The sequence below is a fragment of the Sturnira hondurensis genome, unplaced genomic scaffold (assembly GCF_014824575.4).
Source record: "Sturnira hondurensis isolate 20B ecotype Veracruz unplaced genomic scaffold, ASM1482457v3 Scaffold0004622, whole genome shotgun sequence".
Classification (NCBI taxonomy): domain Eukaryota; kingdom Metazoa; phylum Chordata; class Mammalia; order Chiroptera; family Phyllostomidae; genus Sturnira; species Sturnira hondurensis.
This window is the reverse complement of record NW_028077253.1, coordinates 917,628-931,002: the sequence shown is the minus strand read 5'-3', so window position 1 is coordinate 931,002 and position 13,375 is coordinate 917,628. Positions and strand designations below refer to the sequence as shown.

Here is a 13,375-nt window from a genome sequence, read left to right as displayed (position 1 = left end):
TGCCCACAAATTTGAAAATTAGGGATTATTACCCAGATTTCATTGTTAAAACCTCTTTGTGGTCATATACAAGATTATCACTTCAATTAAAGATATCTTTAATTATCTCAATGTAATCCATTCTGGAAATATGTTGGATAAAAAATGTTTGGATATTGAGAGTCTGTATTTCATTGTTTTAAATGATGAAAACAAGTAATGCCTGCACAGATCATCCAAAAGCCCCATCAGTTTTTTCCAAATATCACAAAAGACTTCTTAACACCCACATAACAATCCACCAAGGTCTCTGCATTACACAGAATATTTTAAAATTAATTATATTTAACATCAATAACAAGCTAACATGTTTTAAATGTTAATGCATTCATTAGTATTTTTGTAGGTAAAAAGGACTGAATGCAGTTTCATTTCAGTGACCATACATTCTACTTTAAATAAACCAAAAAAATACATGAATGTAGAGTATACGAGGACATGTGAATTGACATGCTTATGTCTTAATGGTATTGCTTTCGACTTAACTTGTCCTGCATAAGCATTTTTAGGCCTCTTAGACACACTTCCTTTCTTAGTAAAGTTTCCCATTTTCTTCAAGGATGTCTTCTCTTAATAATGTGCGAATGTGACAAAGAGATTGTCCACATTTCAGTGACAGAAGCACGGCATGTTAAACTATCAGTAAACAGCTAAGACATTGCTGTAGACTCAGCACATTCTTCATTCTGAAACAGCAAAAAAGTTAAATATTTCTGCTGGAAGGTAGGTGAAAATAGAACCACTTACTGATTCAGATTCAGGGCAAATATTATTTATACTTAATAACCAGACACTGAGTTTTCAGATAGAAATAGATACCTTATCTGTAAAAAATAAAAGTTTAATTATGACACAAAGCCACAAAAATTGTAGGAGAAAAAAACAGCAAAATATCGCACATTGCTCATTGCAACATTTTATCAGATGTATCTCCCGAGGCAAGGGAAACAAAAGAAAAAATAAACAAATGGGACTACATCAAACTAAAAAAGTTTTTGCACAGCAAAGAAAATCATCAACAAAATAAAAAGACAACCCACTGAGTGGGAGAACATATTTGCCAATACATGTGATAAGGGGTTACCTAATATCCAACATTTATAAACAACTTACAAAACTTGATGCCCCCCAAAACAAACAACCCAATTTAAAAAATGGGCAAAGACCCTGAATGGACACTACTCCAAAGAAGACATATAGATGGCCAACAGACATATGAATGGATGCTCAATGCCACTAATCATCAGATAAATGCAAATTAAAACCATCTCACACCTGTCAGAATTGCTACCATCAATAAATCATTGAACAACAAGTGCCGATGAGCATGTGGAGAAAGGGGAACCCTTTGCACTGCTGGTGGGAATGCAGACTGGTGCAGCCACTGTGGAAAGCAGTTCGGAGACACCTCAAAAAATTAAAAATGGATCTGCCTTTTGACCCAGCAATCCCACTTCTGGGAATATATTTGAAGAAACCCAAAACACTAACTTGAAAGAACATTAGCATCCTTGTATATTCACTGCAGCATTATTTACAATCACCATGATATGAAAGCAGCCCACGTATTGATCAATAGGTGAGTGGATAAAACGACTATGGAACATTTCCACAATGGAATAGTATTCAGCCATAAAAAAGAGGAAGTAAAAGAAGAAAGTTTTATCCTTTGCCATAGTATGGACTGACTTGGAGAACATTATGCTCAGTGAAATAAGCCAGTCAAAGAAAGACAAATATCATGATTTCACTCATGTGGAATCTATTGAACAAACTGAACTATAAAGGAAAATGGGGACAGACCCATGGATGCAGAGCAGATGACAGATAGCGTGGAGGGGGAGGTTAGTGGGTGGAGAATGGACTGAGCAAAAGGGAAGGAGGACTCACAGACAATGGCGTGGTGACTGTAGGGAGGAGGCAGGTATACGGGGCCTAAATAATAATGAAAGAATACAAGAAAGATTTTGAAAAATTTTTACATTATATGCAAATAAGAATCTACTTTAAGCACTCTATAAATATGTGAATATGTAAAATCTGTTATATAGTCACAGAAACCTCACGTAATTTAGAAGACCTACTTTTTGAGGAAGGCATAATACTAGAGAAAAATTAAGTGGGAGCAACTCAGTCACACACCATACCACAAAATCTCGGTGGTAGGAAAAAGTTAGAAATTATACAGGTATCTCTCCCTGTTATTACAACATTTCACTTCACAGAACTCAATGTCTCCTTTATGATTCATGACGTTCTTTCAGCTCCTGAGATAATCTAATGTCAATTATTTTGAATGTTGGTTTCTTTAATTCATACATGTATGGAAACTAAGTTAACAGGCACTTTTATTGGATGACTTCAAAAGGCATATAGTTCATAGCAGCACAATTCACAATAGCCAAGAGCTGGAAGCAACCTAGATGCCCATCGGTCAATGACTGGATCAAAAAACTATGGTACATATACACAATGGAATTCTATGCTGCAGAAAGGAAGAAGGAGCTCCTACCCTTTGCAACATCATGGATGGAACTGGAAAGCATTATGCTGAGCAAAATAAGCCAGGCAGTGAAAGACAAATACCATATCATATCACCGTTAATAGGAATCTAAACAGCAAAACAAACAAGCAAGCAAAATATGACCAGACACTGAAATACAGAACAGGCTGACAGGACCAGAGGGGAGAGGGGAGAGAATCATAGGGGAAAAGGGGATGGACTCACATGAACAAGTATAAAGGACACATGGACAATATCTAAGGTGGGGGGCAGAAATGGGAGGAAGGTGGGGAGCACTGGGGGGGCAGGACTGGGAATATAAGACAGAAAACTGTACTTGAACAAGAATTAAAGAAAAAGAAAAAAACAAAAGGCATATATTCTCTGAGGATTCACTATTCAAAACAAGTGCCTTTAAATGGTCTAGCATTAAAAATAATATATCTTTTTCTAGAATGGAAGATTTGAACTCCATTAGTATGCAGGATCTGGCAGAAGAAATGCCTACTTGAATGTGGTTGGTAGGGTAATAATATGGGTGTAATCATTTATAGCTTTAATTTGAACATTTCACCTAAAATGTCATATGATGTGCTTGAGTGTGATATTATTATGTTACAGAATGACATGCTTGTGATTTTGTAATAAAAGATTTTATAACAAAAAGGGGCATTATTTGTGGTGGGCCCTGTTATAGCAAAAAAACTGGTTCTAATTCATGAGAATGGAATCACATTGGTATAATGTTTTCATAATGAGCATTAAAAAACTCAGGAGCTTCACATCTGCATCAGCTCTTCTTCCCCAAACCAGTCCCCAAACACTCATTTGCTTATTTTTAATTTGTATGGTGTGGACTTTTGCAAGGGACCTAAAATCCTCTCAGGAGCAAGGCAGAAGTATGAATAAATAGTCAAGAAAGCAGTACAACTCAGAAATAAAAGCACATTTTCTTTGGTCTTTCTAAGTTCAGAAGCATCTTTTACTCTAAAGAAGTGATCTTATTCCAAATAGACCAAACTTTGCTTTGGTCATTGCAATGTTACTGTATTGCATGTCATACACATAAGAAAATGTACATTACATTTATTTCCCAGGAAAATCTATTAAAACATGACTGGGTATCTGATCAACCCAAATAGTTGTAATATGAATTATTATAAGATTTCCCTTCAATGTGGCTAAAATTTTGCACATTAAAGTTTAATTGAATAGATTTGGATTTTCCTTCTATTATTCATAATACATAAACATCATCAATTTCACATAACCGGCTGTTATATTCCATATTCAACAGTCCACACTGAATACAAATGAACTTTGTAGGACAATTTAATGTGTAAACATTATAGTTTTTTGTGAATTATTAAAATAGTAGTTTAAATTTTTATAAGTAAAATTAAATCCCATTAAATGTACCAAGATTTCAACAAATCAAACCATAGTATTAACCTTTCATTATTGTATGAAACTATTTATAAACATAGAAAAAGTATTATCAAACTCTATTATCCCCTTTGTTTTATCTTGCTACAAACACATCTATACATATATTCCTGTAAATACCTAAGTTAAAGCCAAAAACTAAAGTGGAGAAAGATGTCAATATATTGAACATTTGTCTTTGTCTTAATAGAAATGATACCAGATGTACTTTATCCTAACAATGTGAACCCCTACAACGTTTTCAGGATTAGAGTTTTCCTTTTTTGTTTAAACATGTTCATGGTCAAAACAGTTGTGTTTTCTTCAAGTTGAGTATGTCAATATTCATCTCCTTGTATTAATGGCTGGTATTTCTTAATAAGCAACCAGTATTTTATCCCAATGGAAAAATATACAAAAATAATAACTTCCTTTAAAAATTGGGTTAGATGAGAAAATCTGTATTCTGTATCTCCAATTATTTTCTTAGTTGTTAGGGGAAGAAGGCCAGCCTAACAAGAGTGAGCATTTCTCAGAGTTTTAAATAGGTTACAAAGGTTGAGAAATAAAATTTCATGCTGTCTTGATGCCTGTTACACTTAAAGATATGTGCACATGTAACCCTGAAATACCTAAACTTAGATTTTGCAACTGCCTGTCAGGTAGTTTAAATTCCAGATCTGTTTGGATTTTGCTTTTGAAGACACATCAAAACCCAGGGTATTCACCAACTTATCTTTTTAATTATTTTATTGTTGTTCGGTTATGGTATCTCCCCTACCTACCTGGCAGGGGAGATACCATAATCACCAACTTATTAAATGCCAGATTTAAATTAGCAATAGACCTTTAAAAATGTATTTCAGCTTTAAATAATTCTTAAATATATTATTTCATTTTTTAAGATTTTTATTTTTTGAATATTTTGTTTATTTTTAGAGAGACGAGAAGGGAGGGACAAAGAGAGAAAGAGAAATGTCTACGTGAGATACAGACATCAGTCAGTTGCTTCCGGTATGTGCCATAACTGGGAATAGAACCTGTGAACCAGGCATGTGCCCCGACTGGTTTGCAGGCCAGCACTCAAACCGCTGAGCCACACCAGCAAGGGTGATTCTTTCTTTTTGTTTGTTTGTTTGTTTTATTTTGTAAAATATTTTAAAATATTTTATTGATTATGCTATTACAGATGTCTCAATTTTTTCTTCCCTTTATCCCCCTATGCCCTGCATCCCCTTCCCTCCATCATTCCCTCCTTCCCTAGTTCATGTCCATGAATCATACGTATGAATTCTTTGGCTTTTCCAGGTCCTATATTATTCTTAACCTCCCCTTTTCTATTTTGTACCTACCATTTATGCTTCTTATTCCCTGTATCTTTTCCCTCATGGTCCTCCTCCCCCACCCCCCCACCTCCCACCCCCGCCAATAACCCTCCATGTGTTCTCCATTGCTGTGATTCTGTTCCTGTTCTAGGTGTTTGCTTAGCTTGTTTTTATTTTTTAGGTTCAGCTGTTGATAGTTGTGAGTTTGTTGTCATTTCACTGTTCATATTTTTTATCTTCTTTTTCTTAGGTAAGTCCCTTTAAGATTTCATAAAATAAAGTCTTGGTGATGATGCACTCCTTTAACTTGACCTTATCTGGGAGCACTTTATCTCCCCTTCCATTCTAAATGATAGCTTTGCTGGACAGAGTCATCTTAGATGTAGGTCTTTGCCTTTCATGACTTCGAATACTCCCTTCCCGCTCCTTCTTGCCTGCAAGGTTTCTTTCGAGAAATCAGTTGATAATCTTATGGGATTTTTCTACGTAGGTAACTCTTTCCTTTTCTTTTACTGCTTTTAGGATTCTCTCCTTATCTCTAATCTTGGGTAATTATGATGTGCCTTGGTGCGTGCTTCCTTGGGTCCAATTTCTTTGGGACTCTCTGAGCCTGTAAATAAGTTTAGGTATTTAAGGGTTACAAAATCTTAAGGGTTACAATACCTAAACTTACAAAATCTAAGTTTAGGTATTTCAGGGTTACATGTGCACATATCTTTAAGTGTAACAGGCATGCAAGGACTTGCATGTAAATATCCTTTGCCAGGTTGGAGGAGTTTTCCTTATTTTTTCAGATAAGTTTTTGATTTCTTGCTTTTCCTCTTCTCCTTCTGGCACCCCTATATTTAGAATGTTGGAATGTTTAAAGTTGTCCCAGAGGCTCCTTAGCCTCTCTATTTTTTTTTGTTTGAATTTTTGTTTCTTCATTCTGTTCTGGTTAAACGTTTATTTTTTCCTTCTGCTCCAAACCATTGATTTGAGTCCCAGTTTCCTTCCCTTCACTGTTGGCTCCCTGTAAATTTCTCTTTATTTCATTTAGCATACTTTCACTTCTTCCTTTATTTGGCATTCATAATCAATAATTCCCATGAGCATACTGTGTTTCTTGTAGTAGTATAATAACTTTTACACACAGATGTCCTTAAATTGGACTACCTGGTCTGCACCTACTTCCTGGCTCTAATGCTTACTGACCTTATGACCTTGAGAAAATTATTTCATCTTTGCCTCACTTCAGTCATCTGTAAAATGGAGATAAAATATTATCTACACTAATGGTATTTTTAATATTCAACCAGTTAATACATGAAAGTACTTAGAATAGTATACTTGGCATAAAGAACAAGCTTAATAAATATTACCTGTCATTATTTCATTATATACCTTTCTAGACTTTGATTTTAAAAAATGTTAGGATACATTTAGGCATTTTGAATTAGGACACAGTCTGTGTTCTTTGTGGTCTAGGCCTCATACCATCAAAAAACATGTAGATTTAACTTAAGAAACCAATATAACAGAGATTATGTTTTGGAATAGAAATATATTGACTTAGAAATGCCTCTTTATTTCCACTTTTAATATATAAACAAAAGGGATGAAAATATTTATTTCCTTCCTGTAAATGCTAAAATAAATAGTCCTAATACTCTACTAGCAATTACCTCCAATTAGTCATTTTGATTAAATATTATTATTTTTCAACAATCTATTTGCCAGCTATATTACTTCATACATTGGGTACACTTAAATACTTGGGTTTCTTCTTCTGAACCTTTCAAGTTTAAAATGGTAAGGGCAAATGCCAGTGGTATTTTTCATTGATCCTCAAGTAATATTTGAATAAGTTTACTGGTGATAAAAACATTACAAGGAAGACAGACAGATTTGAAATTTTGTTTGTAAGGGAAAGTTTGAGGAAAGATAACTAAACACACTAAAAACATACTGGCCAAATTTTATAGGCTGTATTATTCTCAAGAGTTTGTGAGGGGCAATTTAAGCACCTCTGCAATATAAAAATGACCATTCTATATATGCAAGGATGTTATATGCAATCTTTTGTACTTTCCTCAGAACAATTCTAAACATATCTGAAATTATGAGAGGATAAATGAGTTCCCTCAGCCAGAGAGTAAGGAGTATAACTGGAATGCACTATCAGATCTTCCTAATACTAATTATATTTTCCTGAACACTTAAAATATACTGCCTCACAGCAGCTCATATGATAAATGCCATTAAAAGCACCAAAAAAAAAAAAGCTTTCTTTAATTGTAGCAACTGGTATACTTTCTTTTCTCTCATGATAAAAAAAGACAATTTCACTTATTTCTCTTTTACCACATAGCCTGCCCGAGTTCAAATGCTCAACTATACTGAAGTATATTGTCCTTATCAACTACAATTTGATACTTTTTAAATTTTCCTAAAAAAGTAAGGCAAGACAACTTAATTGAAACTGTGGGGCAGGTGATAAAAGTAAAATTGCTATTTCTGAAATCTACCATGATATTCATTCTAATGACACTAAGTAGATAACAACTCTGTAGTCTAATTACTCAAGTGAATTAAATGTAAATAAAATTGCAATTAGACATGCCCATGATTATCAGCATTAGTCATAAATGTTGATATTCTATAAGACACTAAACTTTTTTTTATTTTAAAACTTATTTATTAATTTTTATTAAATTTATTGGGGTGACATTAGTTAATAAGATTATATAGGTTTCCAGAGTACATTTCTATGATACATAATCTATATGTTGCTTTTTGTGCCCACCACTCAAAGTCAAATCAACATCTATCACCAGACACTAATTTTCAAAACACTGATTTTCTATGACACATGAATTGTCAAAGTTTGTTAGTACTTGGCAAACTTCATCTGCAAAGAAGCAGAGTAAGCATTTTCAGCTCTGCACATCTTATGGTCTCTGTCAACTGTATTATAGCCTGAATGCAGCCACAAACAATATATTAACCAATGAGCATGGCTGTGTTCCAACAAAACTTTATTTACAAAAACAGGCGGTGAGCCAGATTGGCCTGCAGGCCCAAGCCGGCCAGTCACTTACATTGTCCACTATCAACTGTGCTGACAGTTTAAATACATTCACATAGGCACTGCAAATGAAGTCGTGCAAGGCTATTTCTTTCATGTGGAGCAAACAACTTTTTCTGATTAACTGTTTTCAGCAGTTACCCCTTAAGAAGTTTCATATAGTATGGATACACAAAGTAGTCTAAATAAAGTACATTGGGTTTTTTCCTTCATATTAAATTTATTGGTGTGACATTTGTTAATAATTTAAGTTTCAAGTGTACAATTCTAGGATATGTGATGTTCTTCTTGTATTGTTTTTCTAAGGCCACTTTGAAGACTCTCTGTCATAATGTTGTTGAATGGTGCTCATTCCTAACCCTGAGCACTCTGGCATTCAATAAAGATCCACTTACCAAAGCCTATTTAGAGACTGATTTTGTCACTGAACTGGTAGCAGTAGTAATGGTAACAATAGCAACTTCCCTTTAGATATGTGCTGAATGTTCACCACATTACTGTTAACAATGCTTACGGTTAGAGCTGCTTTACATACACTACCTCAAATTCTTATAACAGTTCAGGTAGATTAATTACTATTCCAACGTTTCTAAGTGAGGAAATTAAGCAACAGTACCATGAGAACTGCCATCCAGCAAGTAAGTGCCAGAGATCAGTTTCACACCTCAGTCACATCTTGCCGCCTTCTATCTGCGTGGCATCCAAACCTCTCTGTTTCCTGAGGGTTGGGAAAAGGGACCTGTGTCCAGATCAGGCCAGGGACAGTGAGTTTCTTTAAGAGGCTGGCAGCAGAACGGGTCTGAGAGAGAAAGTCAAACAAAGCAAACTCACCCATTCTCCTATCTCAGGAGATGAGTAGATACAATGAAGCTTATGTGCTTAGAAACAGGGTCCTTAACAATTTTAGGAAAATTAAATGGAACAAGTAAATCTATTAAATAATTTTAAGTAGCTTTGAAAAAGTGACATGCTGAATAACACCTGAATGTCTCATTCCCACTTTAGTGTGTGCAACCATTATAAATTCTACAGCTGTGTGTAGGCTGTGATGGTGGACTTCCAGTCAGAAGCCATACTTCTGTAGATCAGTCTTTGCAGTTATACCAAGCATTAATTACTTAATGCCTGCTAGGTCTCATAACCGTGGTGGTGGAGGAATCACTCCCAGCCAGTTGAATAACGTCGCAGCCATTGTTCTCTTCCAACAATGTTCTTCTACCCCATTCCCAATTTCAAAAGCCTACTCTACACACTTCCATCTCTGGCACAAATACTACATCTTCATGAATCTTTCTCTAAGCATCAAAACGAGCTTATTTCCCACATTCTTATTAAATCTATTTCTTTACAATGTTTTCTTCTTTCCCCTACATACTTGCATGCCTGATTTATTACTTCTGCTAAACAGTAAGTTTCTGGATGGCTGAGAAAATGGACCATCAACCACATCTATGTACCTCTCCCAGCACCTAACACATTAGCCATTCTGCACACTTTGAGTGAATGAACTTGTATACCCTCCAGTGTGTCATGAAATCTACTCTAAGGGAGAATTAAACTTCAGAGCAACAAAAATTAACAAGCAACTCCCCAGCCACTTCCCCAAATAAATTCTTGCACATGAGTGTACCCATGCACACACATTCCTCCCGCAAACACCCATTCACCACTAGCACAGCTATGGGACTCCACTCCTCTCAACACGTGAACTTTGAGTATGAGACATACAAAACAGGCCAAAAGGGGAATTTATGTGAACAGGGGCATCCACCATTGCATAGTAAAAAGAAAAATGGAATGACTTGATCCCCTTGGTTCCAGTTCATGCTTACTGGGCCTGCAGTTCCACACACAACTTGTCAAAGCCCGTGAGTGCCTATTAGCCTGAAGTTTTCCCAAACTGTTCCTCGGTGTTCAAAATTGTTGAATAGATAAGAGAATCATCACTATCTGAATAGTAATTGAACTCCTCAGAGTTCAAGAGCAAATAGCACTGTTTTTATTAAATGTAACCACCACACACGTGAAATTCTGCGGATCATCAACATATATGGACACTGCCTAGAGGTGTAGACAGAGTTGTATGAAATCGAGAGTGGAAATTCTGTCTTAACCATTGTTGTGTCCCTAATTGAGCACACAGCCTTGAACTTAATGGAGACCCCATAAATATTGTCTGGGTTAAAATGAGAAAATCTATTAAATATCTATTGCTCCAGAATTACTATCCTCTGCAAGATAATTTATTCCCTGCAATTATTATGACTAACTCGAATGCTTACAAGGTACCAGGCATTTTCCAAAGCAGTTTATATAAGTCATCTCACAATTTTTTCACATATTATAATTCTCACAAAAACAGATAATAAATTGAGGGATTGAGAAGATAATTATCCCATATTTGCATACTAAATTAAGTAGTGGCGCCACAATGTCAAAGAGGCTGCATTAGTTCAGAGGCCATACTTTAAATCACTGCACTTACTTGTCCTCTTTCAAAAATTTTAACATACAAACAGAATTTTGCTTCATATGAAATAAGGTAAGTAAATAATTAAACTTATGCACACAAGGGAAATCCAACATAAAAACGACCATGTTACCGATCCATGAATGAAATCAATCTTTTGAAATGTGACTGAATATTTTTCAAACTAAATGAATCAATGATCTACTCTTTTGTATTCATGCCAAGCATTTGTAGATTAGATTAACCATACACTTCATATTTTATCAAATGTTAATTAGTATGCCGTCTATGTTTGCATTACAGTACATCAGTTAGAATGTCCTTCTATCCCACTTTCCATTTCCAGAGCCAACTAATTATTCCTACACATTCTTATCTCAGAAGTGTTTTAAATGTTATAATTTATTTTTGTACTTACAGGACAAATAGATGCATTTAAATACCTGAAAAGATTATGTACGTGTGTGTGTATATAATCTCTCTGATAATTAGGATCCACTAATTCCAAAACTCTGGAACTTGGACGGTAATACAACTTAATAGACTGTGTTCAGTCAAAAGCTATTGATTAGCAAGACAGCTTTATAAACTCATACATATATCAATGCCACACAAAGACTTGATATAAATGCCAATCACAGGCTTTGAATATGACTGCGTAATTAATAATAATGAAAATAACCTGCTGTGAATGCATGAACTGAACAAGATTAAAAACTACAGTTCGATTTTAAAAATGGTCTGCTTCTGTCACATCTTAATAAATAAATCCTTCTATCCCAACATTAAAAGTACTTTTTCCTTTTGAAGATTTTCAGTAAAAATCCCATGCAGTTTGTTTTTACTTACTCTTTAGTCTTCAAATAAAATTCCAAACATGCTAAATGTTTGATGTAGACATTTCTTTTGTTGGATAACTTCACACTTTCAGTTACAATAATAAATTTTGTACACAACTGGAAACAAAACCAAATGCCAGAAGTTCCCGACACTTCTACCTTATCACTGACATCATAATAAACAATTTTCAATTATATGCATATAGATTTCTATTTGTCATTTGAATACATAATGCACCGACTGAAAGCTAGAAAACAAAGTACATTGCAAAGTCATTTAAACACCAACTTCATTCCCAGGGGACAAGAGCCAACTCATAAAAGTGATGCAGAAGGGGCAAGCATAATGAAATTTCCTTAGAAACTTTGAAATACAATCCAGAGATGACACATCAAAAGAGAAGTTTCAAATCATTTTCCTAATGTCTCATTATTTGTGACCCTAGACACCAGGTTTAAGAAAGAAGTATCATAAATCATTACAAAGAACTTACCAAATCTTAGCTTGTCTGAGGAATTTGTGATTTTTTGCCTTACCAGTGATTATTTTAAAAATAATATTATGATTCTCTGCTACCATAACAGAAATTAAATTACTACTTTAGTCATGATTAAAAAAATAATAAAATTCTGCACATCTGCTGCCATATTAAAAAATAAAAACAACAAAATTGATTTTCACCTACTATATATGTTCACACAATGTAGTTTATTTTACCTTTACAATAACTAGGGAGGGTTTGAGCTCAAAGATGAACTGACTGGCCATATGCAGTGGTTGCAGAATTTACATAAAAGTGCTCTGATTTAGCCCTAGCTGGTATAACTCAGTGGATTTAGCACAGGCCTGTGAAGCAAAGAGTCGCTGGTTCAATTCCCAGTCAGGGCACATGCCTGGGTTACAGGCCAGGTCCCCAGTAGGGGACACATGAGAGGCAACCACACATTGATGCTTCTCTCCCTCTCTTTCTCCTTCCCTTCACCTCTCTCTAAAAATAAAGGAATAAAATATTTTTCAAAAGTGCTCTGATTTAGAAATCTATTTTAAGGGCAGTGGTCAATCAAATTCAGAAAATAAGTGAAGGATATCATAGTAAAGATCTTTGAAGCAAAAAGACCTAGGGAAAGAAATTGATGTTTCAACACCTTGTGGAATTCAAACTAAGGCACCAAATAAATGTATTTTACCATAGAATAGGTCCTTTCTAGTCTGTTAAATTAATTATACCCAGGAGATTTGTTGTTGTTTTCCATTAGAACTAATACCAATAATTTCTGTGCTATTAATATGCTTGGCAACTCTGGATGATCAAGTATGCATATGTTAATGAACATTTTAAAGATAACATGATATCTTAGAGGTCAAAGATATTTTATTGGGTTGGCCAAAAAGTTCTTTGGGTTTTTTCCATAAGATGACTTTAGTGTGCTTGGTTGTCTTCAACTTCATTAGAAACCATTTTGTTAGATAATGTACACTGACAGCTGTCCTATCAGCATGCATTTAAAAAATTAAAATTAATTAATTTTTGTATAGCCATGTTAATACTGAAGATGAAAGAGAATAAGCAACATTTTTTAGCACATTATAATTCATTATTTTAAGAAAGGTAAAAACACAACTGAAATGCAAAAAAAGATTTGTGCAGTGTGGGAAAGAAGGTGCTGTGACTGATCAAATGTGTCAAAAGTGGTTTGTGAAGTTT

General features: G+C 34.7%; 1 long non-coding RNA gene across 1 annotated transcript; it reads left to right on the top strand.

Moving 5' to 3' along the window:
• The first annotated feature begins 1,877 nt into the window (after positions 1-1,877).
• Positions 1,878-13,172, top strand: LOC118986886 (uncharacterized). The gene is made up of 3 exons (XR_005066476.1): positions 1,878-1,887; positions 2,206-2,211; positions 13,063-13,172. It is a non-coding gene; the product is annotated as an uncharacterized LOC118986886 (long non-coding RNA).
• Positions 13,173-13,375: the final 203 nt, after the last annotated feature.